Raw genomic sequence first — 13,488 nt, 5'->3', positions numbered from 1 at the left:
CAAATGTCAAACACAGTCAGTTATGAGTGTGTGTGTGTGTGTGGTTTTTTTTCTTTTTCTCTTTTTGGCAAGCAAGATGTTGCCAAGTTGAACGTGCGCTGGGACAAGACTGCTGCAGAAGCATCACACTGGAGCATCAGCATCAGATATTTCTGTGAAAGTAACAGAAATGTTTGAAGGTGTTGTCACAAGCTCACAGGTTCCTGCTGTTTGTGTGCACCGGAGGGAAATGGCACCTTCTCAGCCCTTTTGTCTCCTCCCTCTCCGTTGTTGTTTTTTTAAACTTATTTCTCTGTTTGGTTGTTATCACTTTTTACTATGGTTAAGAATCTCAGCATGGCTGTTTTTTGTTGGTTTTGACAGTGGGGGTCGGTGTTACAGTCGGAGTTAAAATTAGAGGAGTTGTTTCTCTGAGCGACTTGGAGACATGTCATCTTCTGGAAGCGGCGGGGAGTCTGTCAGTCACAGCCATGGTGTGTTTTAATCATCTCTGTCCCACTTGGTGGAGCGCTGACGGTTAGAGTGAGGGTTCCCTCCCCTGGACAATACCAGTGCGCTAGAATCTCATATGCTCTGATGTCAGACACAGCAACCGGTTAAGAAATATGAGACGTTTTCTTCCGCAAGTTAATCCTACAAATTCAATGGGGGAATCAAGCGACGTCTGGTGAATCTGACGACGTATCACAAGCGTGTTTGAAAAGCTTTTGTGATCTTTCAAAGGATGTGACAGCTGGAAGGAGATTGGCAACAAAATAGCGGGAGTTTGTCACTATATTAAGAGAATGAAGTAGATGGAATAATCAAAACTTATGATGTGTTTGAAGCTTAATGAGCTAGGGCTCCCCCCAAGCGAGCAACAATAGCAGTGTTTTGTAATCCTATAGCCATTTTCACAACACACCAAGGAATTAACAATATGCATTTATTTTTACATAAAAGTGGGTTAGACTGCGTATTTTGTTTGATTATGTAGCAGCAATGACAGCAAATCTTTCCTTTCAGCTGCTCTGCAAAGACGAACAACCTCAAAGCTGAGAAGCTCTGGGCCAAAGTCAGGCTGTAAAGACCCTTAACCCTCAGTCAGAATGGGCATTTCACCTCAACCTAACCCTGGCCTGAGCACGCTCACTTTTGTCCATTCCAGAGGCTCCTTTTGGGACCATCTTTTGACAGTCATAAGTCGTCATGGTCCTGAAGAGCCTTCGCTGTAAAGCTTCCTGCTGACATCTTTGAAATCAGTAACGCTCTCCGGTCTTTCGTCATTCTATGATTACGTTTGCTTGTTCAAAGAAATGCCATTTAAATCATCTACATTTTAACTTTTTTTAAGTAAAATAGTTGCTTAATTTGAAAAGCATCCATACCACTTCAACCTTTTCATACTTTGTAAGGTTATTATAACAAACTTTAAAGTGCATCCGGTCGATAGACTCACACCTTGGACAGCCTTTAATTTTTAATTTTGAGTTTTATTTGTTAGGATTGCCTTGTATTTAGCTCCATTTACCATCCCATTAAGTTTGACCTGACTCCCAGTCCCTGTTGAATAAAAGCATCACAAAAACCTTATGCTGCTACCACCATGTTTCACCGGGGGCTGATATGTTAGTGTACCAAATAGTTAAACTTCGTTTTTTTTTTGGTCCAGAGCATCTATTTCCATTGATTGAAACCATGTCCCCCACATGGTTTACTGCAACTGAGACTTTTCATGGCGTTCTTTCAAAATGTTTTTGTTTCTCTCTTACATAAAGGCTAAATTTGTTTACAACTTATGGATGTACTCTGTGATTGTTTTATAGCCTAACCATTATCTCCATCCCTATTCCTAACCCATCTTCTATGTTCCTTAGTCTTAATTGTGCAGTTTGTTCTCTAATGATCTCTGACAAACCTTTTAAATCTTCACAGATTAATTTATACTGCCATGCAGTAATAAACAGGTGAGCTGCTGAAGATAGTTTCATCGAATATCATTTTGGTAAAGAGGCAAAGGAGAATAAGCATATTACACCTTTTTTTTATTTTTAACATTTCTTTTAAATGTACATTTGTAATTTTACATACAGTTTAAAATTACTGATTTGTGTAGCATTAGGCCACTTATCATCACCTTACTAAAATGATGGCCAACTTCATTTTTCACCAAAAATATTTTTTTTTTAAATTGCCTAAATCATCTATTGGAAAGAAAAAGGTGCTAAGAGTGACATAAGCCATTATTTTAGAAAGGTGACGATAGAGGTTTGTCGTTGGATAAAAGTGGAGAAGTTAACTGTGTCTTAATACGTATGTTCTTATTTTATATAAAAAAAAAAAAAAAAAAACATTTATTTGTTTATAGTGCTTTCACACTTTACGTCTTATTATCTTTTCTATGGTGACATGTTCCACACATGTGTGTCAGTTGTACTTCAAACAGAGGTACTTAGAAAAATATCCCTACAAGTTCCTGAGCAATTAGTCCAGCTGCCTGCCTTTGTCCACCTACCTATTGTGTTCTTTGTAAAACACTATTCTCTTACACCTCCACTTACTCCATCCTCTGAGACAGGGCTGGAAATCCAAGGCTCTGAGTTGAACCCACAGTTGGTTTAAACATAATGAAATGTATGTCATGTCTCTGGCTCACTCCCTCTGGCTTCTCTTCACCCCTGCACCCCCACCCCACCGCAAATGCACCGTCTTTGACAGGGAGGCCTCTGTGGCTTCTGCTGCAGTGATCTTTAGCCCCTTCAGGTCCCACCGACTATTTAGGATGTCCCTGCGATTTGAGGGTGGACTCAACCATAGATGCACGCTTCATAGCATTGACTGCAGAGCAGAATAGAAAGAGAGAGGGAGGCAAAGTTTTGGACAGCCATGCCAAGCCTCTTAGAAACCATGGCTGATTAAAAGAAAAAACAAACCTCTTCTGGTAATAAATTGATGCCACAGTGTCCTTATTGTAAACGTCAGAGTTAGTAGTGCTTACCATATCCACGCATGGGGCRCCAAAAAACATGCACATGTATTCTCTAGTTTCTACYTTTTCATCTATTTTGTCTCTTCTCCCCAACGGTGTACACATAATAGAAACCATGGCAACACAAATCAGGTGCAGTTTCTGGAAAAAGGACACAAGCTGAGCCATTTCAGATGATGCTTATTTAAATTTCAACATATATTGACTCAGCTCAGTATCTCTGTCTTTTTTTTATTTTGTATCCAATCTGTATGCAGATGAGACTGAACCCACAGAGCGTCTGTACGTATTTGTGTTTATAAGGCTGCGTATGTGGTTTACATAAAGCTTTGGAGCGTTTGGCTTTTTGTGTTCCCCGGCGCACATACGTGCATGGACATGTGTCTGTGCATAGATATCGCAGCTCGAAAACGAGTGTGCATGTCCACTATATTAGACAGAAGCGCATGAGGGGGGTGCCCCAGCGTGTGTGTACTGCTGTCTGTTCAGAGCTCTCCGCGCCAGCAGGGTGCGCCATTCCAATTTACCCATCAGCCGAGGAGGCAGGGGGTAAAAGCGCGGGGCATCGCTGTCGGAGATTTCACATTCGAGGGACAAGATTACCTGTCAGGGGACCCCTGTGTGGAGGTGATGAGGGAGGGTGACTGCAGGGGCACAGTGTGGGGGAGTTCAGACTGTTTGGGGGGACAGGAGGAGTGCTGAAAGATGGGGAGGGCAGCACGACTAAAAACCACCCTGAAATCCATGGGTTCTCTGTTTTCTGGGGAGCATAGCTGCCAAGTTGCACATCTGTTTGACACCAGGCGCTGTGGTATGGCAGTCAGGGGCTGTCTGTCCTGATTCACATCTCTTCGCTCTCTACTTTGTTGCGAGAATCTAAACCACTGTTGGAGCTCTGTGTCTGCAGAGAAGCTTGCAAAACATTTTCTTTCTATATGAAGAAAAAGAAAACCAAAAAAAACACAAAGAAAGCATGAAAGGAAGATGTGGTGTAGCATGGCTCAGATTTAGATTTTTCTCTTGCATGCGCCTCTATGCTCGCCCCTCTTGAATTAATTCACATTTTGACACCAGACTGCTTTTTTATGCTGTTTTATGTGATAGACTAAAATAAAACACTTAAAATAATTACCAATAACTCAGTTACTTTTTTTCACATTTCTGTGACTAAACTTTCATTTCCTTTACACCTTACAAGTTTCCATCAGTGACTGCTTTTTTTCCCTACTCTGCCATAAATGACAGACTTGTGATTTGCACGTTAAGGAATTGTTTTGTTGTTGATTTCAGACATGAATCTCTGGTGCTCTCCAGAAATACAATGAGCCCCTTGGTTGCTTCTCACATTAATGTGCCATACTTATTTTATTCCGGGGTAACAAAGTAAAGGGTGGATGAATACAAATGGCACACCTTATTATAAATTTWATTTGATCAGAAATGTTGAAAACCATTAATCTATTTCCTTATATATATGTCTAAGTTTGTTAGATTCAATCTTATAATATCTATGTAAAATACAGAAAGTGGAAAAGTTAAAGTTGTATGAAYGGAGGGGTATAAATACTCTTCGAAAGGCACTTTATGTGTTAAGAAACTCTGYGCTTGAAACACCAGATTGAATCGTTCCTTAAAGCCCACAGACCCAGCTTGCTCTCATCTGTGTTCGCTCTGCTTATGTTTAAGTGTCAGCCAAGATAACTAACGCTGCTCCAGAGATCCTTAAAGTCTGTTGGGAGACGGGACATTCCAAACTGCAGACCTCATTCTTTACCCCATCTCTGCTGCCATTAGTTAATTATATGCAGGTGGTTTCCTTTCTCAGTCATTTTTGTTGTTGTTGTTGTTCAAGACCTAATAAAATGTAGCCATAAGAACAAAAAGCCAGAAAGGCGGCGAGAAGAAAAGGGGGGAGATGGTGTCGGAGGAAGTGGCTGAATGTGCTGCGTGAAGCAAATTATTGCCCCCATGTAGATTCATCAGTTCTCCCTGCTGGATTAAGGAAGGGCCTTTCTAATGAAGTTCGCCCCGTCAAAATGAAGGGACTAATTCTGATTTAGCTGAGGTAATGAACTTCCCCTCTCCTAGTGAGAGCAGCGCCATGGGGTGAGGAAAGAGGGGTGGCGGTGTAAGAAGAGGAGGAGGCAAAGCAGAGTGGCAGCAAGAGCGAGACGGAGGCAGGTCGAGAATTGAAGACAGGAGAGATCCGTGGAAGGAGGACAAGATAGAGCCAGGAGGAAGAGTGAATGCAAGGGAAGAAAGAGAAAAAAAAAATTATGCAAAACGGCTGTCTCGTATTTGCTGAGATGTATTAAATTTCCAGTGCGGGTGCCTGTGTTATATAAAATTATGTTAATGTCTTGTGGCCCGCTGCGAATGGCGGCTTGCTGGTCCTGAGCATGCGTGGCTGGCCGCTACACGGAGCGCGCTCAGTGGGACTCAGCTTTTCTATTAAGGAAAACCTCTAGACACCTGATGATGAATTCTCTCTCACCAAATGTTCCCCCTTTTTTGTGTCGAAAATATGAGCGCTTCTCTAAATGACTTTGGAGAGCCTGGCATGGCGCTTGGCGGCCCGCATCTAGCAGGGGGGAGAAAGGGTTTAAAGAAAGGGGGGCAAGTGGAGGTGTGGAGGGGGGGGTCCCTTTKCATCAGGCTAAGGGAGTCAATTAAGGCAAGCACTGATAATTATAAGCCGGCAGAACGCAGGGGCTGGCTAATTGTACAGTGTTCCATGCCGCGAGCCCAGCCAAGGGGCCGTTCCTCAACACTCTCCTTCCTTGCTCTTTTGTGTGGACCGCGAACCCCAAAGACCCCTCATACCTCAGCCTGACAATGCCACAGTGAGGCTTGCAGAAAGAAGATGTAAAAAAAAAAAAGAAAAAAAAAAGAAGAAAAAGAAAAAAGTCCAGCATGTGCCCATAATTAACATTTTACATTCAGGCCACTCACTCTTAAGAGATCTAAATTAAAGTACTGCCTCGTTTCATTTTTTCAAAAGCTTCTGAAAGTTATTGTTTCCCTGCTTGTTTGTAATCCTCACTTTGTACACCAACTTTTATCCAGCTTAGAAAGTCGGGGCAAAGAGGCTTGACCTTTACTTCCTCCTGAACACAAACAGGCCCTGTAGTTTAGAATAGGTATGTGTGTGGAGCAAATTAGAGCATTTCAGTGTAGTGGTATTTTTTTGTGTGTGGCTGTAGGGGGTCCAGCACTCCATGCAATCCATCTCAGGCAGCCTGCATTGTTTGTCCCCAATGGACCTCCGTACCTGCCTGCAGCTGCTGCGCCTACATATCATTCGTTAGCACGTATTTGCCTCTCACCTTTGTTGTTCTGGATCTCTCCCTTCTTTTTTTTCTCTCTACAGCCACAGTGACCTACGCACTGTACAACTGGTCAAATGTTTTAGCTGTTGTGTTTTTTTTTTAGTTTAACCATAAAAAATGATTTGGTGACATAGGACGGGGGTTTTAAAGCTGCAAAGAGCAGTGCAAGTTGTAATATCAAGTTCTACAGCTGGATTTCTTCTTCAAGGCTATCCCTAGCTTTAGCTCCCCCTAATGATCCTACAGAGATCATTAGCAGACATTATTGTTCCRAATTTGCCTGAAATCATCACACAGCTAAGGTGGGATATGTAAATCTGACTTGTGCAAGTAAATGCATATTTAACACGTTCCGAGGATCATGTTGGAAGCACTTTGCCACCATCTAGTGGTCAAAGTCTGGCCCAATCGCATTCTGAGCTACTTGAATATATTGCGATGAACAATCCCTTCATAATTTTGAGCCTGTTTGTAAAACAAACACAAATATATTTTTTTAATAAAATTCCAAAAATATATATCTTCAAGCTGAAAGAACAGAATTATCACATTTTTGTTTTTTGAGAAAAATCTGAAATGCTAAGAAAATAATATATTTTGTATGCATTCATTTGCATATATTTGCATATACTAATAGATTTTAGGGTAAAGCATTTTTTAAAGCTCTTCAAACTAGACACCACATTGTTTTTTGTGCTGTTAAAAGTCTGTTATCTGTGAAAACTTAACATTTGTAAGTATACTTGCCAGTTCATCTCCAAGTCTAACCTTGTCTTCCTCGTGTGCATAATTAATTAGACATTAGGGTTGCCACCCAGGAATGATAAACAGGAATGGAAATTGGACTCAAAATGCAACCAATTTTTTTGTCATCAGGAACTGAAATTATAATCATTTACGTTAATTTGCAAGTATACTTCTAGCATGACAAGTAAAAACCAATTTCTGAGTAATATTAAACACATTTAAGATATATTTTARCGCATAATACATAGTAGTGATAAGAGTCATTTTTTTCTGACAAGTTAAGCCACAGTTTGATAACATAACAGATGTAAATCATGTGTTGGACATCAGCTAAAAATTAAAAAAATGAGCTGTCCTACCTGACACCAAATAGGAAGTGACTCACAATTCTCTTCTCAGCTGTGTTTTTTTTTTTTTTTTTTTTGCGCCCGACCGTCTTCTCTTCCCTCTGTCCTCCTGCATGTGACCTGGAAATCGATCTCAGCATGCCAAGTTGAACGATGTCTCAATTTCTAGAATAGATCCAAAGGAGAAAGGAACAATGAGTTGAGTGAGCATGAACAGCTGCACCCTTTTGTGGGAGCTCTTTCAGCACTCGTAATATGAAATTTTTTTTACAATAATTCTAAAATGTAAATTTCACAGACACTTTTAGTGCCCATGTAAAAGAGATAAAAACGTTTTGAATAGGTTTGATTTCTAATGACTGCTTAGACCAGTGAACCTTTGGACAGAACTCTCCTTTAGAGAAGAGAGTTTTCCAGGACCCTCCACCTCAACAAGAATTCATTTTTGTTTGAATGATTGCAGTTTACATTTCAGTCTTCTAATTTTTTTCTCTTCTTTTGTCAAAAAGAAATTGTTTGATCTTGTCCTTCTGAGTGTTTTTTCCCTTTTTCAAAATAAAGTAGTAATTGTGTTTTCATAAAACAATAAAAATGTAAGTGCTTCATCAACTAAAATTATTTTAAAAAGGTGTTATCTTTTAAGACACACTTCAAGAAAATTATTATCAATATTATTACTGATATTAAATTCATTGTCGCTTTACTCTCACCAATACAAACAGAATGCCTTTGAATAACGATATATGTGTACAACTATTTGTTGTAAACATATCTATCTCGAGTATGAAATAATAAAATTAATTAAAATCAAAGAAATTTTAAGATCATTAAAATCAATTTACTCTTGTGTCTTTGACAGAAATGAAAAAATGAACCAGATTTAAACTTATTTAAGAGAAAAAGACAGGAATCTCCAAGTGTTATATAGGATTCTGAATTTTCCACATTTATTTACTTTTCTCTATTGTTTTGATAAAATATGTGAACTGCTGCAGATTTTWTTACTATTATTTAACCTGAGAATTTTATTTTTGTTAGTTTTTTAAAGTACAACTAAGAACTTTGGTAAACAATAAATAATAAAATAAAAAAAAATTTAAAATAAAAAAGGTGGCTGACCCTTTAGACTTTACTTCACTTTTATGTAAACACATGCACAAATGCKCGCACGCAAACACACACGCACGTAAATCRTTTCAATTAAAGCCAAGAAATAATAAAAAAGCATGTTTTATATTTACTTCAGAGAAAATTAAATATATTGATGAAACATCATATTTGTAGAGAACAGACATCTGTTTATTTCCTAACACCTACAATAAATTTAACAGTGCTTATGTCTTCTCTTTTCATGTCTTCCTGTCCTCTTTCATAACATCTGTACGCCAGCAAACAGCGACACACTGTCACCATTACTATGTTGTTACTGATTATCACCTAAGGAAACGGTTTTCGTTCCAAAACTTTAGGGGAAATAACCCGCATTGTTTGGTGCATGGAGGCTGGACAGATTCGCCTTGTGAGAGCCCACAGCACAGCCGCGTCAGTTACGYTCCAGCGCTCTTTGTGTTGCTTCCTGTCACAGAAAAAGTGCTTAGTTGTTGAATGTGCAATGCAGAGACATGTCCAGTTTGAAACACTGGAAGACTGTACACATTAGTTCTGTTTGCGATAAATAAATAGACACACATTAACAAAAGAGAGAGGGTAMGTGTTTGTTTAAATTAAGAGGTGTTGGTACAATATTTAAAATAAGAGCACATCACCACCATTTGACTTGACCAATGGGAAAYAAGCCAAAAGGGCTGTAGTAATTCTATAATTCATTACATTGTAATGGAAAGCTACTTTAATATGTTACATGTGGTATTTGTTTGGTTTGTTTTCTAAACGTGTTTAAAACAAATCTGAATTTATCTCTTGTGCCATTCTGAGATTGAATAGAGTTTTTAGTTGTTTTAAAGAGAAGATAGGGTGGGAAAAGATGAATGCTGTCTATAGAAGAAAAAAACCCCGATACATTTACTTGGTATGTTTGTGGAAAAAGGAGAAAGTGTCCTCATGATTTTGTCCCTCATGTTTTGTGAAAACCAAAAGGTGTTCTACTTGGCTAAACCCTTTGTAACAGTCGTTGAAGCGTTACGCATGTTTATCTCAACACAAAAACCTGTCACTTTGGTGTTTCTGCCTCTGGCCTGGTAGCCAGGGGAGCTGTGAAGCGGTTAATGTAGGCAGAGCGCGCCTGATCCTAGCAGGGGCCTAGCCCTGCTCTGATTAGCACCTCCAACGAGCTGCCATGCATCAGAGCTGACATTGTCTCAGAGTCTCGTTCCCCCACAATCCTCTGCTCTTGCTGTGTGAGGGCGTCACTGCTGACATGTCACACAGCCTCACCCCTCCTTCTCCCTCTGCAGGTTGGAAATAATCCAAAGTTGGGAGAGGATCATGAGACCTTCACTACCTGGGTTATCTTATCTGTACCTTCYTCTCGCAGAAAAGAAAATGTATTTTACGTCCTCCGTCTTTACGGCACTAAAGCTTATCCTTTCCTGGTGCAGTCGTACTCCAGCATTCTCCAGTATTTGCACTTTTATGAATTGACGCATCATCACATATCCCTTCCTCTTTATGTTATATAATGATATTGTCATACATTTTGTAAATTAAGACATTTTACTAATTATGTCACAATGAAAGTGACAYGCAGAAGTATTGATACTAGAAAGTTAATATGTTTGGATCTAAAGAAATGCAACATGAGCTGTAAGTTTTGTGTCATTCTGCTGCAAGGGTGTCGTCCAAACCTTACTCTTTTGTGACGTGAAATTGCTCTTCTTGCAGTTTTGCCCCTTCCGTTTTGCTCTGTCCATCCTTTCTTAGACCCTGACCAGGATTCCTCTCCCTGCTATATAAATGCACTCAGTTTGTTCTCTAATGTTCTCTAATAACCACCTATATGTAGGGGTGTCAAAGTAAAGTGGACTGAATACATCAGACCTGTTAAATTATTATTTATAATTAATAAAAACAAACTATTTTATTTATTTTTGCTGTGCCACTTAAAAAAATGCCCCACTTTGTGTTGTGCTTCCACATAAAACAGTCAAAATAACATGACTCTGGTGCTTGCAATCTTACAAACTGAGAACAAGTTGCAGATAGTGCGGATAGTTTTGCAAGACAATGTTTAAATTTAAAATCTCTAACTTGATTCTCTCTGCTCCTCTTAAACTGTGGAGGCAGGAAGTCGGTATTAAAAATGTTCTCCCGTAGGCACCAGTTCTCCAATCAGTTTTGGTCCAGGGGGAGTCCATCCCTCTGAGTTCCCACCTACCACCTTCCCACCCCCATACTCTGCATTCCCCCGGTCCTTAATGGGCCACATAGTACTTCTGAAATGAGCTCTTGCCTTATGAGCTGTGCTTCTACCTCAAGAGAGCGCACCACACGGAGGTGGAGTCAATTTGTATTCACCCATAATTCCCTGGGCCTTAATCACGCAGATTTTCCCCCCATTATCAGTTAATGGATAGTTCCCGTGGAGAGAAGACGAAGTAAACCCACCTACTGTTTACAGGCCCGAAGCTTTCTCTTCTGCTGCCATCCAGCATCCTGCAGTGGCTTGTGTGTACAGCAGTGAGTCTGCTGAACAGCAGTTCTTGTTGGTTTATTAACACATAACTCCAACATCAGGCTGAAAAGTAGGAGACAGATGGTGAGGCAAAGGCGGAGTTCCTCATAAAACATGCTCATCCAAAGCAGGTATTCCTTTCCTTTTATTGCAACGTTTGACATTTTAGATACTCAGCCTCGCTTTGGCCTGTTAGTTTGAGAGGACAAGCTTTGATCGCTACGTCTGCTCCCTCTCCGCTTCTCTGAAACAGCCCATTCAAGTCTACTAAATATTCTCAATTTGTTCTCCCACTTGTTTGCTCATTACTCTCTGCAAAAGGAAGTGCCCAGATTGATGTCCTTAATATCATCTACTCTGGCGACGCACAAGCAACTGGGGTCCCTCTAATAGTGAGCTTCAGAGAAGCRTTCACTGTGCCCCAGAGAGGAGAGTAAATCTAAGTATCAGATTTTTCTCGTGGAAAACGAAACGCTCTAATTCAAACTGCTTCTCAGCAGAATTGTTTAAAAGTAGTGAGGGACAGTGATGACTATGGAACAGAATAAGATGAGGGAGATTTTTTTTAATTAAACAATGCCCCTGCATTGTACTTAATTACACACTATCGTCTTAAATTAAGGTTGCCTTTGGTTTCTTTATTTTTTAGTCTGTTACTCACCATTAGATAGTTATTTCAACCTGTACAGTTCTGTGCAAAATAAATTATATGCCATGAATTATTTCACCTGTTGTCATAATTGTCAATACTAAAACAAACTTTTTTATAACTTTTATATTTCAAAATATCACCTTGTTCTTTTCTTTTATTTTAAATTGCTAATGTTAACTGTAGATGGGCTGAAGTGTTTTGAGCTGTTATTTGAATACATTAAGAAATTCTATATTTGCAATGACAGTAGTAAATCCACGTTAGGTGCTGTAAAAGACTTGAGTTCACCCAAAAGGCAGTGGACTAACCAAAAACATAGAGCAAGAACTACAACGGATTGCTTTCATTTCAAAAAGTTCAAGCACTGTGAATACTTTTGCAAGGTACCACGAGCTAAAATTAACACACTGTGCGCAGTAAACTCTGCCTACATAAACATTTTTACTCTGCTAAACTACAGGAGCCAGATCTGCAAGACCCTGCTTCCCAAACAACCTTCAACAGCACGCAGTTCTCTAGCTGGATAAAAAAGTAAACAGCACAGAGAAATAGAGACCATTCTTTGTGAAAGTAGTTTTCCCCTCTCCCTCTCCTGTCCTCCACATGGGAGAGATATTAGGCGTTTGTGTTTTAAGGAGCTGTGAAATACATAAACCATGAGCCCCAGGAACGCGAGACCCTGTGGATATGCAGATGGGCTTACTTTGCTGGTGTCAGGGATGCTTAGAGGGAGCAGACGCAGGAGCAGTTCTCATCTAAAGGATTTTCTTAGGAGTGCAGGGGGACAGGGTGGTGGCAGCGAAGAACACCCGGGAGACTCGGAAAAACAGAATGGGAGGAGGGAGAGAGGAGGATAGAGAAAGAAAGGGAGAGAGAACTGACAGTCCCCCGTGGCCTTGTAACTATATCCAGAGTCTGCATGGTGCTCTAAGAGGGGTGGGGTCCCACACAGGGCCTTGCTGATTGGGCAGGCCTGGAGAAGGGCTGGGGGGGCAAAAGGAAGTGACCTCAGCCCAATGAGGCAGCTATAGGGGTGAGGAAGCTGACTTCCTCCCTTGGCTCTCACTAAGAAACAGGCTGCCAGTCTGATTCAGCCTCTGCTACTTTGCGGAATACAAACAGAGTCCTGAAGGCTGCATCAGTGACCAAACACAGCATAACCTACTCTGCAGTCACTTAGACTAACTTTATCTGAACGCTTATCCTCTGTTCTCTGTCCATTTATTGATTTATTGTTGCTTCTTAGATTTGCTGGAATTATATAGAATTTAAATTCACTAGTATAATTGTTTATTATTATTATTATTATTATTATTATTATTATTATTATTATTATTATTATTATTATTATTATTATTATTATTATTATTTTGATAAAAATCAATAATTGCCTCCAAATGACATCAAGTTCTGTTCATTTACCTTTTCATTGTTTCTTACCTCTGTAGTTTTGGTTGTAATTYGTCTGTCTGCTGTGCCTCTGCATTTCATACTTTCCAGCATAAACATGGAGCTGTCAGTYGTGGGATTTTATGCCAATGTGATGCATCAATCCACATCCGCCCCATTGACATTTTGTACCTTCCTGATGAATATTGAGTACCAGCATTCRATATGTCATCTGCATGCCTAAATCTTCACATTCAGTCCACCTCTCACCTCTCAAAAACGAACAAGATTTAAAGGCTTTTTTATTCAAATATATTTCAACAATTTTATACTTCTTCAATCAGAAAAAATGTGGCTCCGAATTAGAAATTTTTAACGTTAATCTGTGTAAAAGTTTATGTCTAAAACTCATCAGAAGTATACGC

At 39.8% G+C, this 13,488-nt stretch overlaps 1 long non-coding RNA gene across 1 annotated transcript; it reads right to left on the bottom strand.

Moving 5' to 3' along the window:
* Window positions 1-2,860: 2,860 nt before the first annotated feature.
* LOC103479570 (uncharacterized) lies at window positions 2,861-12,960 on the bottom strand. Its single transcript, XR_535961.2, has 4 exons — window positions 12,378-12,960; window positions 10,956-11,085; window positions 7,404-7,556; window positions 2,861-3,899 (listed from the first exon to the last, which is right to left on the bottom strand). It is a non-coding gene; the product is annotated as an uncharacterized LOC103479570 (long non-coding RNA).
* Window positions 12,961-13,488: the final 528 nt, after the last annotated feature.

The sequence above is a fragment of the Poecilia reticulata genome, linkage group LG17 (genome assembly GCF_000633615.1).
Source record: "Poecilia reticulata strain Guanapo linkage group LG17, Guppy_female_1.0+MT, whole genome shotgun sequence".
NCBI lineage: Eukaryota > Metazoa > Chordata > Actinopteri > Cyprinodontiformes > Poeciliidae > Poecilia > Poecilia reticulata.
This window is presented reverse-complemented; position numbering and strand designations above follow the sequence as displayed.